Below are 15,776 nucleotides of genomic sequence, written 5' to 3' on the forward strand. Positions count from 1 at the left end.
CTTGTAGCTCAGGGCAAGACGGCAAAGGGTTGCATCAAATGATAATGTTCTTTTGAACAGAAAAGGAAATGATATTCGTGTGTGGGCTGGGGACAGACTTACAGGCAGGAAGACAGAGTTCAAGGTCAGCTGGAATACATGGTGAGAGTTAGCTCAAAACCAACAACAGACAAAAGCAAGCGCCAAGGTTGGACCTGGTAGGGAGTTTGCAGCACACGGGGGTGGGGGGAAGCATTGAGGGAGAATCATGGGGGCCAATGGCAGGAGGAAAGAGAGTGGGGAATGGCTGTTTAATAGATATGATGTTTCTTTGGGGAGGAGTGAAAGATTTTGTAACTAAATAGAGCTGGTAGTTACACATCATGTAGATGTACTGCGTACTATCAAGTTCAAAACTTCCAAGTGGCTGATTTTTATGTTGTGTGATTTCTGCTTCATCCAGGGACAGTCATACAACCTCAGAGGAAGACAGGATATCACCGCTTTCTCAGAAATAGCCAGAAGCAGGAGTCTGAAGGTGTTTCACAGATGAGCTGGTTCTTGCTGCCTTTCATGTGACTGTTCCCAGAGTCTGGGGCAGCCTACAGCTTCCGGGTGTGCAGTACAGGGCTACATCCGTCTCTGGTAAAGTGTATCTGTATTGTCTCACCCCTCAATTATCTGTGGATTAGATTTCTTTTTGGGGGGAGGGCTAGAGACAGGGTTTCTCTGTGTAGCCTTGGCTGTCTTGGAACTCACTCTGTAGACCAGCCTGGCCTCGAACTCAGAAATCTGCCTGCTGGTTTTGGACTAGATTTCCAAGGAAATATAAAGGTCCCTCTACATAGTAACTCTCCCCAGCAAACCTTTTAAAACACACAAAGTAAAAGCAACCTCTTTGCCAAACATCTACCTGCCGTGTCAGCACATCCCCCAAGGTTTGGTAAAGACTGTACCCCCAGGAGAGGCTCCTGCCATTGCTGGTTCTCAGGGTCAGCCTTGCCTACAGAAGGTCCTTCACTAGACAGAGCAGGCTTGGAATTACTGATGACGCCCAGGATTCTGAGGAGTTTTCTTGTTCATAGTTCCCAGTACTTCCTCCATTAGTAAGTCTTGTCAGCTCGATGCTCAACACGGATCCCAAGTCCCCATAGTCTCCAATAGGCCCTGAGTTAACCACCCCTCTCTACAGAGCGTCAGAGATATTGGTAAACTGGGTCTGGTCTCAACTCCCCTGAGCCCTTCAGCACATTCCCCTTGTAATTAGAACAAATGCTAGTTCCTTACTGGAGCTTCTCAGTAGCTCTATGGCGTGGGCCCTGGATGGTCGCCAGTGCTTCAGCTTTCAAGGCACCTAATATGCTTTTTTAGAAACACAGATGCCTTGGCTTTCCACAGATCAACTAAACCAGAGCCTTGGGTGGGTGAGATTGTGGGGCTGATTCTGTGATGCCGTCAGCATTGAAAAACTTCGATCGCAGTGGCCTGGAGGCCACATCCCCTTCTCACGGCCACCCTAGCACTGCTCCTTTTAGTGCCCATAAACTTTCTGTAGTTCAAGCCCAAACTGGTTCATCCAGACCCGTTATTGTTATTCTGGAACCCAATCTGTAGACCAGGCTGGCCTCAAACGCAGAGATCTGCCTTCCACTTTCTGATGGTGCTTAAATTTTGCCTTCTGAATGTGAGCATTTGATCTAAAATTGCTTCTGCATTTTCCCCCAACTGGACAGTCTTAGTGGTTTTTCTTGCTATTGGGATGAAGATATTCAACAGACACAACTCCGGAAGGAATTATTTGGGCTCATGGTTTCAGGACTGTCCATCACAGCAGGAGGACATGATGGAGAAGTCAGCTGATGTCAAAGTGGGCCAGAACGTAGAGAAAAATGGCTAAGATAAAATATAATCCCCAGGGACATGCCCTCGTCACGTCTTCCTGCCATCATTGTCCCCCAGCAATGCTGTCACATCATGAATTCATTAATGAAGTCATCTGTGAATTAATCACCTCTGGAGAAGCCTCCCCAGATGCCCAGGAGTGTTGTTGATTAAGAAACCCAGTCACGCTGCCCATTAAAAGTAACCACTGGACTTGTTAATACTAGTTTAAATGTTAAACTATGTGTTGAGATAACAATCCTTGTATGTACTAGGTTAGCCAAAGTATGTTATTAAGATTAGTCTTTATTTCTTTCCCTGCTATTTTGTTATGTGGTTATTAGAAAATTTAAAATCATACGCATGGTCATCATTCAGCTTCTGTTGGCTGTGCCCTGCTGGAAGCCCCTCCTGGGACCCCCACAGTTGCACACACAGTGCGAACACAAGGAGTTTCACTCCAGGAAAACTGGTAACTTCACAGATTTCCTATTTCTATACCAACTGATCATGGGTTGCCTGGCTAAGAGGCCTAATTATTAGTTTTGCCTGAGATTCTTCTCTATCAATCTTCTTTCCCTTGTTCTCTCTCTTCTTGAGTTTTTGTTCTAAACCATTGAGTAACTCATCTTCTCCCTCAACAATGGCTGCCCAGCAGCAGTCCCTCCTCATCAAGATGTTCCCTTCTTAGGTTCCAGTTATTCATAGTAACCTTGGTCTGAAAATATTAAGTGGAAAATTCCAGAAACGAACAATTCATAAGCCTTAAGCTGCATGCTATTTCAGGGAGCATGATGAAATCACTTGTCCTGTTTTCTCTTATTTGAAACATTTGTTTCTTTATCCAGAGTATCCACATTAAATGAGCTACCTGCCCCTTAGACACTTGGTACCTGTCACTTATCAGCTTGACCATTACTGTAGCACAGTGCTTATATAATTAACCCTTACTTTATTTAACAATGGCTCAGAAGCATGAGTAATGATGTTGGCTATTAGGATACGGCAAACAAAGGGCATAAACACGTCTTTTGAAAGAAGAAAGATCTCAGTGCATATGATCATTTGGGACTCTCTGGGTTAGACATCCACTGTGAGTATTGAAACATCTCTCTACAGATTCTGGGGCAATTAGAATATACTGTTTGGAAGTCTTGTTTTTCATTTTTTACTGTATCTTTCCTAAGAGACACAAAAATCATCAAAGAAAAATGAGGATTATAGGAGCTGGAATTATGAGAGTTTTGAGGTTACTCTTTAAATAATGCAGATATTAATTGGGTATGTGAAATGTGATATTTAAGCTACAGTCCAAATACTCTGGTATGGCTCAGGATATGAGGGGAGGGCACTGGAGGCTTGTGCTGGAGCTCAAAGTGCACTTACTCTAGGAAGGGGGCTTGAGTTTAAGAGATGGGGACCTTCAGGGACAGCAACTGCTTTAGGACTTCCTTAAGCCCTGAGGTGACCTGGGACCACAGGCATATTGGTTTTTCCAGACTTAGTCCTCAGAAGGCATTATTTTAGTAGCCAAGAGATTCTTGAGGATGTGAGACACATGTATTTAAATCCTTATTTTGAGGCAGGAGACATGGCTCAGTTGCAGAGCTCTGGTCTAGCATGCATGAGATCAGTCCCAACACTGAAAAACACTCTTGTGTAGGTCAGTGGACTTGTAGGTGCGTGAATAAACTCATTCACTTGTATAGGTTATTTTTATCTACATGTATGAGTAGCATTGGCTTGTAATTTTCCTTTCCTAAAATACTCTAGGTTACAGTTTGATATTAAAGACATGTTGATCTTAGAAATTCTTTCTTTTTTTGAGTTTTAGACATTTTATTAAGTGAAAACAATCTCATTCTTGAGTTTCAAAAATCTATAAAAACATTATACAATAAACTTGTATAAATCATGTCACAAAAGGCAAGGCAAAGTAGTTGGTGTTTTGAGTAATCTTGCAGTTTACTAAAAATGTAATAGATATAGTAGATATTTATGCATTGTAATTTCCTGAGAATTTTTTTAGTCCTTTCACCATGTGCAACATGATTGAAAAATAACAAATACAAAACATCACTTTTCTATGGCATCTAAACAATTGAAACAGTTTACATTGATGGGTGAAAGTTTTCAATCAGCTGGCCTCTGTATAAAAGGGAAATGTGTGTGAAACATATGTAGCAAGACGGATGGCCCTGCTTACTAGGTTTGAGACAGAAATGCAGCTTTTCGGTCAGCATTGAGGCAAAGCAGGGAACCTGCTTCTTGCCAATTGCACCTGGGTCTTTACGAAAGTCCACGTGGCGCTGAGAGACCAGTGTGAGCAGCTCCGTGAACTCTAGGGAACTGCCATACTTTGTCAGCATCTCACACAAATCCTGAATGTACAGTTTCTCGGTGAGAGTAATACCCTTCTGCGACAGAGTAACACACGAGGAAGTCCGCCCCTGCGGGCAGCATGTACACCGAGGCAGCATCCACCTGGGTCACGTTGGCCAGCTTGTCTGTCTGATGATCCACCCGACAGGTCTGAATGATAAAAATCTTGGGTTTTCCAGCTAGGCTCTGAGAAGCCAGTCAATGTCTGAATTTCAATTTTGGCGTCATATGCATAAATGTGGTTGCCTTCCCCACGCTCAGGAAGACACACAGGAAACAATCGGCATCCACATGGCTTGAAGTCGACACCTGGTGAATTTGAGCAGGAGTTCTGCTCGGAAGTGGTTAAAACATTTCACTTCAAATCCTAGATCTGAAAACCTTCGAGTCAGTTTCTCTGTCTGCACTGGTGCCCCGTCTCTCTGGGAGTGTCAAGTGCCAGAAGAACCTCTCCTGATTGAAGATTAGGGCAATTCCTCTCCTCTTGTGGTCCATCTTGTACTGCTCAGCTGGATCGAACAATTCCCTACTTTTGTAGAAGCCATCAGTTTCTGTCATGTTTTGCTTTCACCTGTCCTCGAGCTCCGGGTGTCCTTAGAAATTATTTCAAAGCTGGTTTTTCTTTTGATACTATGAAAATTTGTGAGAGATTCCTAAATTATCTTAATTAAATATGGGATATAATTCACTTGCAAGTATCTGAACCTAAAATTTTTGTAAGAAGATTTATAAATTAAGTTTCTTGAAGAGCGTCTAACTTTTGATTTTTTTTCTGTCAGTTTTACCATATTTTAATATTTATTTATATGTGCATCCTCATGTGAGTATGTGCATATGAGCCCATGGAGATTAGAAAGTGTTGGATCTCTGGAGTTGTAACTTGTAAGCATCTGTGAGCATAGGTGCTGGGAATTAGGCTGTGGTCCTTTGTAAAATTAGCAAGTCAAAATAGCAAGTGTGGGTGTGACTGTTTGGTTTTTTGAGACAGGTTTTCTCTGTGTAGCCCTGACTGCCCTGGACTTGTTTTGTAGATCAGGCTGGCCTCGAACTCGCAGAGATGCTCTTTGCCTCTGCCTCTGAGTGCTGGGATTATAGACATGAGCCACCATGCCCAGCATGAAGAGCAAGTGCTTGCAGCTGCTGAGCCATCACTCTAGCTCATTTTATTTTCTCTAGGAATTTTTCTACTTCTTTTACAATTTCAAAATTATTGTTTTTCTATTTAAAATACTTCTTCTGAGATATGACTGAGAGCATTCTCTCTGTAGGATCTGTAGTGATGCCTTTATTTTCATTCATAATATTGGGTAGTTGAATTTTCTCACTTACTTGAACAATCCAACCATGATTTGTTAATTTTATTTGTATTTTAAAAACATTTTTGTTATATTTCTTCTTTCTATGGAGGTCTACCCCAAATTCTATGACAAAAATAAAAATTGATTGCATATGTGTATATACAGTCATAAGTCAAATTAAGAAACTGTTAAATAATAATATGATCAGTTTTATCTTCACAATATATATAACAAGAAGATAAAAATATATAACATTGTTAAAACATCATAGATTATTTTTATTGGGCATATCTGAATGTTCTGTATGTGGATCAATAATCTCCTGAGGGAGGAGTAGGCTGCTGAAAACAACCAATAGTATCTTAATGAAAACCTTATTCTGCTCTGTGAGAGCTTTGTTGGCTGTTTTTACATCTGTGGTCATGAGGGGAATTGGTCTGGAGTTCTCTTTCTTTGCTGAATCTTTGTGTGGTTTGGGTCTCAGAATGACCATGACCTCGTAAAATGAATCCTACCACAATGACACTTGGTCAACTATGTTCATAGCAGCTTCATTCATAGTAGCCAAAAACTGGAAACAACCTAGATGTCCCTCAACTGAAGAATGGATAAAGAAAACATGGTGCATCTATACAATGCAGGGAGGGGTTACACAGCATTTAAAAACAATATCATGAAATTTGCAGGCAAATGGATGGAACTAGAAAAAAATCATCCTGATTGAGGTAACCCAGACCCAGAAAGGTGAACATGGTCTGTACTCACTTACAAGTGGACATTAGATGTTAAGGACAGAATAACCATGCTACACTCCACAGATCCAGAGAGGCTAAGTAACAACGAGGAGGGTTCAAAGCTGGAGGGGGACATGGATCGCCCAGGGAAGGAGAAATAGAATAGATCCTATGGGTAGACTGGGGGCCAGTGGGGATGGGAACAGGAAGGATCGAGTGGGGCCCAGGGATGCATGAGAGAAAAAAGTACTGGAGACAACAGCTGGAACTGGGGGACACTTGGGGGGGGGCAATGTGGAAACTTAGTTCAATGAAAACTCCCTGGAATCTATGAGGGTGAACCTAGTGAAGACTTCTAGTAATGGAGGATACAGAACCTTAGCCAGTAGACATCTTCAATACTCAGGCAAGTCTTCCAGCAGTGGGCCTGGGCCTTGAGCCCAGACATAAAACCTTTAACCTACAGTCTGCCTTGCCTGAAAGATGTGCTGGGTCAATAGTGGTACTGAACTTGTGGGAATGGCCAACCAATGACTGAGCTAACCTGAGGCTCACTTCATAAGAGGGAGTGCATGCCTGACATAGCCTAGCTGACCAAGAACCAGAGTCTGGACAACCTAGAGACCCAGGGTAGAACCAAACACAACTGGCAGAAAAGTCGGTGAAATGATTTCTAGTTATGTTCTGCTATACTTAAACATTAGCACCTACTCCAGTTGTCATCAGAGAGGTATCACCCAGTAACTGATGGGAGCAGACGCAGAGACCCTCAGCCAAACACTAGGGGGAGTTCTGGGAACCCCCGAGGAAGAAAAGGAGGAGGAGGAGAAAGAGGAGGAGGGTATTGTAGAAGCCAGGGGAGTGGAGGACGCCATGAGAACAGAACCTATGGAATCAACAAAGATGACTGAACCAACAATCACTGACCCTGTATGGGTCTGTGCTGCATTCTTTGAGTGTGCGTGATGGTTGTGCAGCTTGGTGTGAGTGGGAGTTGTGGTGTCTCTGACTCTTTTCTATGCTCTTTGACCCTTTTCCTCATGCCGATCAGCCTTGATAGGAGGGTTTATGTCTCCTCTTATTGTAACTTGTTATGCCATGTTTGGTTGATAGCCCTGGGAGGCATGCTTTTTTTTTTTTTTTTTTGGAAATGGAGGAGGTGTGGATCTCAGGGAGAAGAGAGGTGGGAGGAATGGAGGGAGGGGAAAATGTGGTTGAGAGAAGAAAAAAAAAAGAAAAAAAGAAAAAGAAAACTAATATTTTTGTCTTTTAAATAAAGTTACTATGTTTATAAAAGCCAAGATTTGCACAGGGTTTGTATTTGATTGACAGTAATGTCAATTTAGATGTCTTTTCCCAAGTCTTTGTGGTTCTCAGCTTTTTATTGGAAAAACCATCTGCTGAGGTAATTGTAGTTGAGATTGTCAAGATGCGCTTTGCCCTGGTAATAAACTTCACGTATGTGGGCCGATTTGGTCACATTTAGTGGACTGCTTCTAAGGAAATGCACCAGAGTTTCATACAACATCCTTATCAGCTTAAGGCAGGGTCTGGATTCCTACCATAGCTGCTAAGCTTTCCAGGGCTTAGACATTACGATAAGATGAGGCCATGGTCCGGCAAACAGGCTGTATAAGTGATTTCCTGGCTTCCTTCCTCCTCCAGAATCATGCAAGTATGTTCACACCCTTGCTTCAGCCTGTTATGGTCTGCTGCAGTGTCAGCCCCACATCCCTCCACATGGTTTACGGTTTGCTCTGACTTTAAACTCCCCCCTTCAGTGTGAGGCTAGCTGGGCCTTGAACCCGTGAGGAGCATCACTTCTGTGCCTGATGTGTTGGGTACTGTCAAAGTCTTTTTCTACACCCATTGAGATGATCATTCCTTTTTAGCTTTCACTTTGTTAGTATAACCTATTGCATTGTTCATTTATAGACATGAGCCACCTTCACATCCACCCAGGGGTAAATTACACATGATTCTAATGAGTAATATTTTACATAAGCAGTTGAATTTGGTTAGATAAGATTTTGTGGAGGTTTTATGCCACATGAAATATGTTCTCTGGCCATAATGGAATTATATTAAACTGTAGTAACAAAAATGTCTAAAAAAATATCCAAGCATTCAGTAATATCAGTTCAAGAATGAGAAAGGATTTTTAACTGGGGGGGGGATGAAAAAGACATAAAAATTACAAAATAAGTAATTTTTATGTGGTGTGTGTGCATGTGTGTGTGTATGCATGTGGTATGTGTATGGTATGTGTATATATGTGTATGTGGTATGTATGGTGTATATGTGATGTGTGTATGGTGTATGTGTGTAGTGTGGGTGTGTGTGGTGTGGTATGTGCATGTGTGTGGTATGTGTGTGTGTAGCCTGGGTGTGTATGATGTGTATATATATGTATATGTGTGGTGTATGTATGGTATGTGTATATGCATGCATGTGTATGTATGTGTATGTTTGTATGTGTGTATTGTCTGTGTACATGTGTGTGTGTATGCGTGTGTGATTGTGGTATGTGTGTGGTGTGTGCATGTGTGTGTGGTATGTATGTGTGATGTGTATGTATATGTGTGCATATGTATATGGTGTGTATGTATGATGAGTGTGTATTTATGGTGTGTGTATATGTGTGCATGTGTGTATGTGTGTGTGTGTTTGATGGTCAGAAGTCGATGTCAGTTGTCTTCCTCCATTATTTTCTATCTAACAAGCTGAGGCAAGGTCCTTCACTTGAACTCAGAGCTCACTGTATTGGCTAGTCCAGCTAGGCAGCTTGCTCCAGGGATTCTGTCTCCCCTTCCCAAACCCTTGGATCACAGGCCGACTGTCACACCCACAGACATTTCTGTGTCTGATAGGGATCTGAATGGTGGTCCCCATGCTTAGGCTTGGCTAGTTCTGTGGTCAGCCCCTCCTTTCCTTGTATTCATGATGTTTATTTTGCTTGGGGTTTGTTGAAACGTTGGTGTCTGTAGACCTACCATTTGTATCATTTTGGGAATGTTTTTCAAACAGTATTTTTGTTCTCTTTTTTTCTCCAAATAAATTTGCTTTGCTTGTTTTCTTTGCTGACATTCTTTTCTCCCATGGCCTTAAAAGTCTTTTATAAGCGTATGACCTATTTTTTGTTTTGTTTTGTTTTTCTACCTAACATGGACTGGAGCCATCTGGGAAGAAGAACTCCAACTGAGAAGTAGTTTCTAGCACACTGCCTGTAGGCAGGACACTAGAGCATTTTTCTTGATTCATGATTGACGTGTGAGGGCTCAGTATATTGTTGGTAGACTTTCTCCTGGGCTGTTTAAGAAAGTCTGGGCAAATCATCAGAGCAGGCAATAATCAGAATACTCCATAGTCTCTGCTTTAGTTCCTGCCTCTAGGTTCCTGCCTTGAGCTCCTGCTGTGAACAGACACCATGACCAAGGCAACTCTTTTAAGGACAACATTTCATTGGGACTGCCTTAAACGCTCAGAGGTTCAGTCCATTATCATCAAGGTAGGAGTATGGTAGCGTCCAGAGAGGCATGGTACAGAAAGAGTATTTTCATCTGAAGGCCAGAAGACTGGTTCCCAGGCAGCTAAGCCGAAGATCTTAAAGCCCATGCCCACAGTGACATAGCCACTCTAACAAGGCCATACCTTCTAATAGTGCCACTCCCTGGGCCGAGCATATACAAACCATTATACTGCCCTAGTTTCTCTTCCTGGTGGACTGTAAATAAGCTGTAAGATGAAATATACCTTTCTTCCCAAATTGCTTCTGTTCACGGTGTTCTATCACAGTAATATAAACCTAACAAGACAGCCTAAAGCAGATAATTGTTTTGTGTATGTATTTACAGTGTGATGTTTTGACCTAATCTATGAATACATTGTAGAAAAATTAGTCATGCTAGTTAGTATGTCTTTTTTTAAAAATTTATTTATTATATTTAAGTACACTGTAGCTGCCTTCAGACACACCAGAAGAGGGCATCAGATCTCATTACAAAGGGTTGTGAGCTACCATGTGGTTGCTGAGAATTGAACTCAGGACCTTCGGAAGAGCAGTCAGTGCTCTTAACTGCTGAGCCATCTCTCCAGCCCTAGTATGTATGTCTATTACCTACACAGTTTGTCTTATATATATGCAGTGAGATTATTAAAAATCAGTTTTAACAGAACTGAGATACCCAACCCATGATTAACAGCTGTGGTCACCAGGCTGTACTGAATCTGATTTGTCAGTCTATCTAACAGCAACTGTATGCCTGTTAATCCCTGCACTTCACTTCCCTGGCCTCCCTCTTTCATTTCCGGTTCAGTTCCCGCTCATTTCTGGTTCATTTCTGATACTTTCTGTTGCTATGCCATCATTTGTTTGTAAAGCTGTTTTCCTTCTTGGATGGAGGGTGACCAGGAAAACAAAACTCACAAAGCCTTTCCTTGAGGCTGTGAGTAATAAGCAGGGATGAGCGAAGGAGATTCGCGTGGTACAGCTGCCTGCGAGTTGCACCGGTATCCGCAGTGATAAAGCACCCATGAGTCATCGTCTTCATCCACTCTCTCTGGTCATTCACCAAGCTAGACGCAGATGGAACGGTTTAGTCTGTCAGTGTGTCCTTGTCGGGGAAAAATGGAAGCAGTCTCCCCATGGGAAATCACACAGCATCTGTTTATCCTTACTATTGTTTCTTTTTGGACATTGAGGTTTTTATTTTTAGAGTTTGACTCAAGTCTTTTCTGTACTTTACTATTTCTACCTTACTAACATACTTGGCCATTCTTGAACCTTCTTGGGCATACATTCTTATATTGATTACTATTGTTATTGTTGAAAACTATTAAGTTTTGCTTGCTAACTTTATCACTTGTGGCATTTTATGTATGTTTCTATTTAGTTTATTCCTAATTTTATATTTTCCTCTTTCTTCGTAGGTAATCTTTAAAAACTACAAACTCCAGACATGATTATGAACTTTATCTGTTAAATGCTGCATACTTTCTGTTTTTCAAGGCAGGGTTTCTCTGTGTAGCTTTGACTCTCCTGAAACTCACTTTGCAGCCCTGGCTGGCCTTGAACTCATAGAGATCCTCTTGCCTCTCCCAAGCACTGGGATTAAAGGTATGCGCCAACACATCTGGCTACTAGTCTCTTCTTACACTTATCCTCTCCATAGGAAGGATCCAACCTCCCAGCTTGTCCCCTTTTCAAAGTCTCTTGTGCCATCAACAAATTTAGCTCTTTGAATGTCATATCTAAAACAGGACTCAGTTTTTATGCAAGTCAACCCTTCCTGGCTGAACTTCATATAGGAGGACAGGCAGGCTTGAGACGGAGCTTTTCCCAGCTCAGGCCTCAACCACACCCAAGGAGAAGCCAGGGCAGGATTGCTACAAACAAGTTCCTCAACACTGGATTCTGAGCAGGAATCAATGTTGAGCCAGAAAGAGGGCAGGATGGTCACAAAAGGGAAGAATAAAGCTATGTAAATTATCTAGTTGAGGGCCAGGCATGGTGGAATGTACCCTTAAGCCCAGCACTGGAGGTCACAGGTAAGTGGATCTCTGTGAATTCAAGGCCAGCATGGTCTACAAATTGAATTCCAGATTATTCAGAGCTATACAGTAAGATCCTATATTTAAAAAAAACAAAACCCAAATTATTTAGCTGACAGCTTTAAAACTGTGCCTGAATTTAGAGTACCAACTTCTTCGGAGATGAATTTAGTCAATGTTTAGTAGAACACCAGGAAAATGTGTCATCCATATTACCTGGACTTATTTGACTCTATCACAGTCTTATCTATTCATGTAAGCTTTTTATACATCCTAAGCATAAATAACTTCTGTTAATTATAATTACATAGTTATGTCTATAGAAATAATATGATAAACATCAACAAACCCCCCTCTACCACAATGGAATGAGGTGTTAATCTAATTAATTCATCTTATGGAATGTCAAGGTAACTTTGGTCTCAGAAAGTCATTCCAAATTTGTAGCTTTTGTTTGAAAATTCATAGTTTTATGGTTGTCTATGACCTAGAACAGCCTTTGAATAATAGGCACAAGTAACCCAACAGTAAGTATTTTAGCTGAAGTTTAAAAGGAAAAACCAATATTTGGCTTGAGAGTAAGGGCTGTGTGTTTGTCAATTATACCAAGAACTTATTTCTCTCATTTGTTTGTTTTAAATTGGGAGCCTGAGAAATGGATTTATTCCCTCTGGCATCTTAGAGCTGTTAATCCTGGTGCTTGGCAGAGAAATAAATTTGGAGAAATTCACTGCTCAAATTTCTTAGCCTTCTGGGTTTAGGCACAAAGCAGATGCTCTTGGGATATTAGCAGGTTTTCCAGGGTACTTATACTATGAGGAAGCAACAAAATGCTTACCCCGACGAACCATGAGGCTCATGCTCTACTGTCTACTGACACCAAACCTTTGTGTCACCCAAGTGTTTTCCATCTTCTCAGTTAGATGCTGACACTTGGCAACATGTAGGACTCAAGGCTATCAAACTGCAGTCATTTTGTCCCTTGAGATGAGCCCCCCAGCCACTGAAGGCACATGGTACTATCTGAGCAGAGTCTCGGCCACCAGCACATTCTGGTTTGCTAGTGTCTGTGCTTCTGCTCTCCATAACTGCCTCTCAGGCTGTGCTTCACCTTGAGGCACATCTGCTCTCCATAACTGCCTCTCAGGCTGTAGCAGGTTAAATCCAGACTCCTTAACTTGTAATTGCATCCTGTTCTTAGGTCCTCGGGATAGCTCTATTTTAAATAACCAATTAACTGTCACTAGCCTTTGCCCTCCAGATTATGCAGAACAACCTAACGAGGTTTCTTGCTATCTTGCTTCAGGATCGGTGGTCTCACCCTTCCTAATGCCATGACCCTTTAATACAGTTCCTCATGTTGTGGTGACCCCCAGTCATACAATTATTTCTGTTGCTCCTTCATAACTGTAATTTGCTACTGTTATGACTCGTAATGTAAATATTTTTGGAGACAGAAGATTGCCAAAGGGTTTGTAACCCACAGGTTGAGAACCTATGTTTCATCAGTTGACTCACTGCCAGAGGAACCAAAACCATAAGTGAATTTGAGGCTTGTCAGGCTTGAGTGCTTTTACTGAAGATGACTGAGTCTTGAGTCTCTTCTTCAGCATCTTCTGGTTTTCTTTCAGATGTCTGGATTTTTTTTCTTTGCAGAGTCTCAGTATCCTAAGATGGCTTCAGACTTGCTGTGTTGCTGAGAATGACAATGAATTTCTGATCCTCCTGCCCCATCTTCCAAGTGCAGAGATTACAAGTGTGCATCACTGTGCCTGGCTTGTGTGGTGTCAGGGACTGAGCCCAGGACTTCCTGCATGCTAGGCAAGCACTCACCCAACTGAACTGCACTCTATTCCTTTGGACATGTTACAGATCTTCTTTCTCTGCTGGATTCTTAGGTTGTTATGAAACACACACACACACACACACACACACACACACACAGAGAGAGAGAGAGAGAGAGAGAGAGAGAGAGAGAGAGAGAGAGAGAGAGAGAACAAAGAAAGAGCAAAACAAAGGTGTTGGTGGCCTGGAGATAGCTTGATGATGAAGAGACTGTGTCTCAGAGGAAGTGGATCTCACTGGTTTCTTTATGTGTAAATGAGGTAAGAAGGTAAGTGCCAATTAGGAGAAAATTTGCCAGACAGAGAAAAGTTCTCAATTAGGTTCATGGCTGTTCCTTCCCTTTTTGTCCTTTACTAGTACTGTGGGTATGGGAAAAAGAACTGAGGCAGTGGGCCTTTCATTGTTTAGAGGCCTGGGAATTTGTGGAAAATAAAATGACTTAAAACCCAGAATTATTTTTTTCAGGATCTTGTAGATGGAATGTTCAATTTCTGACGGCAGAATGTTCCTGGACCTTGGCTCATATACTAGAAAAGACAAGTTTCCATGGTAGCTGCCACCCTTGTCCTTATCTGTCTCTGTAGGGGCTGTTCCGATGCTAAGGTCCTGTTCCCCAATTGGTTCTTGATATGTCAGTGAAGAAGTCAATTGCTGGGTAGAAGGAATAGGCGGGACTTCCAGGTCCTTGGAGGGGAAAGAGAAAGATGCAAGGAAGGAGAAACAGAGTTCACCAGGCTTCTGTGGAGAAAAGTTGACCAGCTATGTGAGATCTTGAAATGGAGTGGCCACACAGGATGCTCCTACAGGCAGGTGGTCAGCAGAGTTTAGCAGAAACTAGATGTAGCAGAAATTAAAGTTTAGGGCAGGTGAGAGGTGCAGAGCTAAGAGTGTTGATAAGGGCATGCCTCACCAGGTGGGAGATATTAGCATCCAGCAATTGTGCCAAGAAGACAAACTGAAATTGAACAACTTGAACAACTGTGTGTGTGTCTTTTATCCATGAATTCAAGGGAAGCCGGGTGGGGACTGGTAGCATGGCCCATTCCTGGAACTAAGACAGAGTATCAAAAAGCTACTTGAAACATGTCTTACACGCAGGGTCTACCTATTTCTCACCTCTATCAAGTGTAGAATCTGTCATCACCCCCAGGGGCCATGTGGGTTGTCTGTTGCCCACACCCCAGGGGCCCAAACCCACATAAAGAATAATGGAGAATTCAAATTCAGAGCACATGACTATTCTGTCCACCCGGAGTGTAATCAAGAATGCTATACATACAATAAAGGAAGCACACCCAGGCAAGGCATTTTGAAGGCAGGAGTGTTTCCAAAGCATGGAGAAAGCACCTGGCTTTGGAGTGTTGGTAGGAATGACAATGGGACAGGAAGGCCACCACTTACTGAGTCCCTTCTTTGTGTCAGATATGTGGCCAAGTTCCCAGCAGTGCCTGAACTCAGAGCTGGATTGCCGTGTCTATAATGCAGAGGAGGAACATAAACCAGGAACTACTTTGTCCTTATCTAGGGATTCTAATAACAAACACCCAAGATTGGGGTGCAACTCCTCATTTCAATGTGATCCCCAGCATCTGCCTCCTAGCTTCCTGAAGGAAGTTAGTTGGAGGTTAACAGCATGAAGCTCTCTGAGGGTGGCCCCTCCTCATAACCAGATCCAAGCCCCACCTACCATGATCCTTGTAACACTGATTTTGCAAGTGCCAAATGGTGTGGCAAAGATTTCTGCTTCTACTCAAAATTTGAGATGCCATGTGAAGACAGGGTAAATGTGACATTTGTTCCCATTTAAAATGTAAAAGCACCACACTAATGGATAGGTATGAGAAGGGAAGGCTGTTCACCACTGGCGAAGTATGGCTGTTTTCACAAACTCAGTTTTATACTCTCTCTTTTCTCTTTAAAATCTGCCTTGATATTTGCTCAAAAGCAAAGGGACCTGCGTTGTATCTCCGGTCCTGGGTGGAGATGTGGTTTTCCAAATGGCCAGGGAGACTGTAAGATTGCTATATAGCAAGAAGCTTTCTGGTAAAGAACAGAGACATACCACTGTTGCTTCCTTCAAAATTAATCCAAAGAGGCCATTCAACCA

General features: G+C 42.3%; 1 pseudogene; it reads right to left on the reverse strand.

The window, feature by feature from the left end:
- Positions 1–3,936: 3,936 nt before the first annotated feature.
- Positions 3,937–4,800, reverse strand: LOC116080445 (annotated as a pseudogene).
- Positions 4,801–15,776: the final 10,976 nt, after the last annotated feature.

This window comes from Mastomys coucha, unplaced genomic scaffold (assembly GCF_008632895.1).
Source record: "Mastomys coucha isolate ucsf_1 unplaced genomic scaffold, UCSF_Mcou_1 pScaffold6, whole genome shotgun sequence".
Taxonomy (NCBI): domain Eukaryota; kingdom Metazoa; phylum Chordata; class Mammalia; order Rodentia; family Muridae; genus Mastomys; species Mastomys coucha.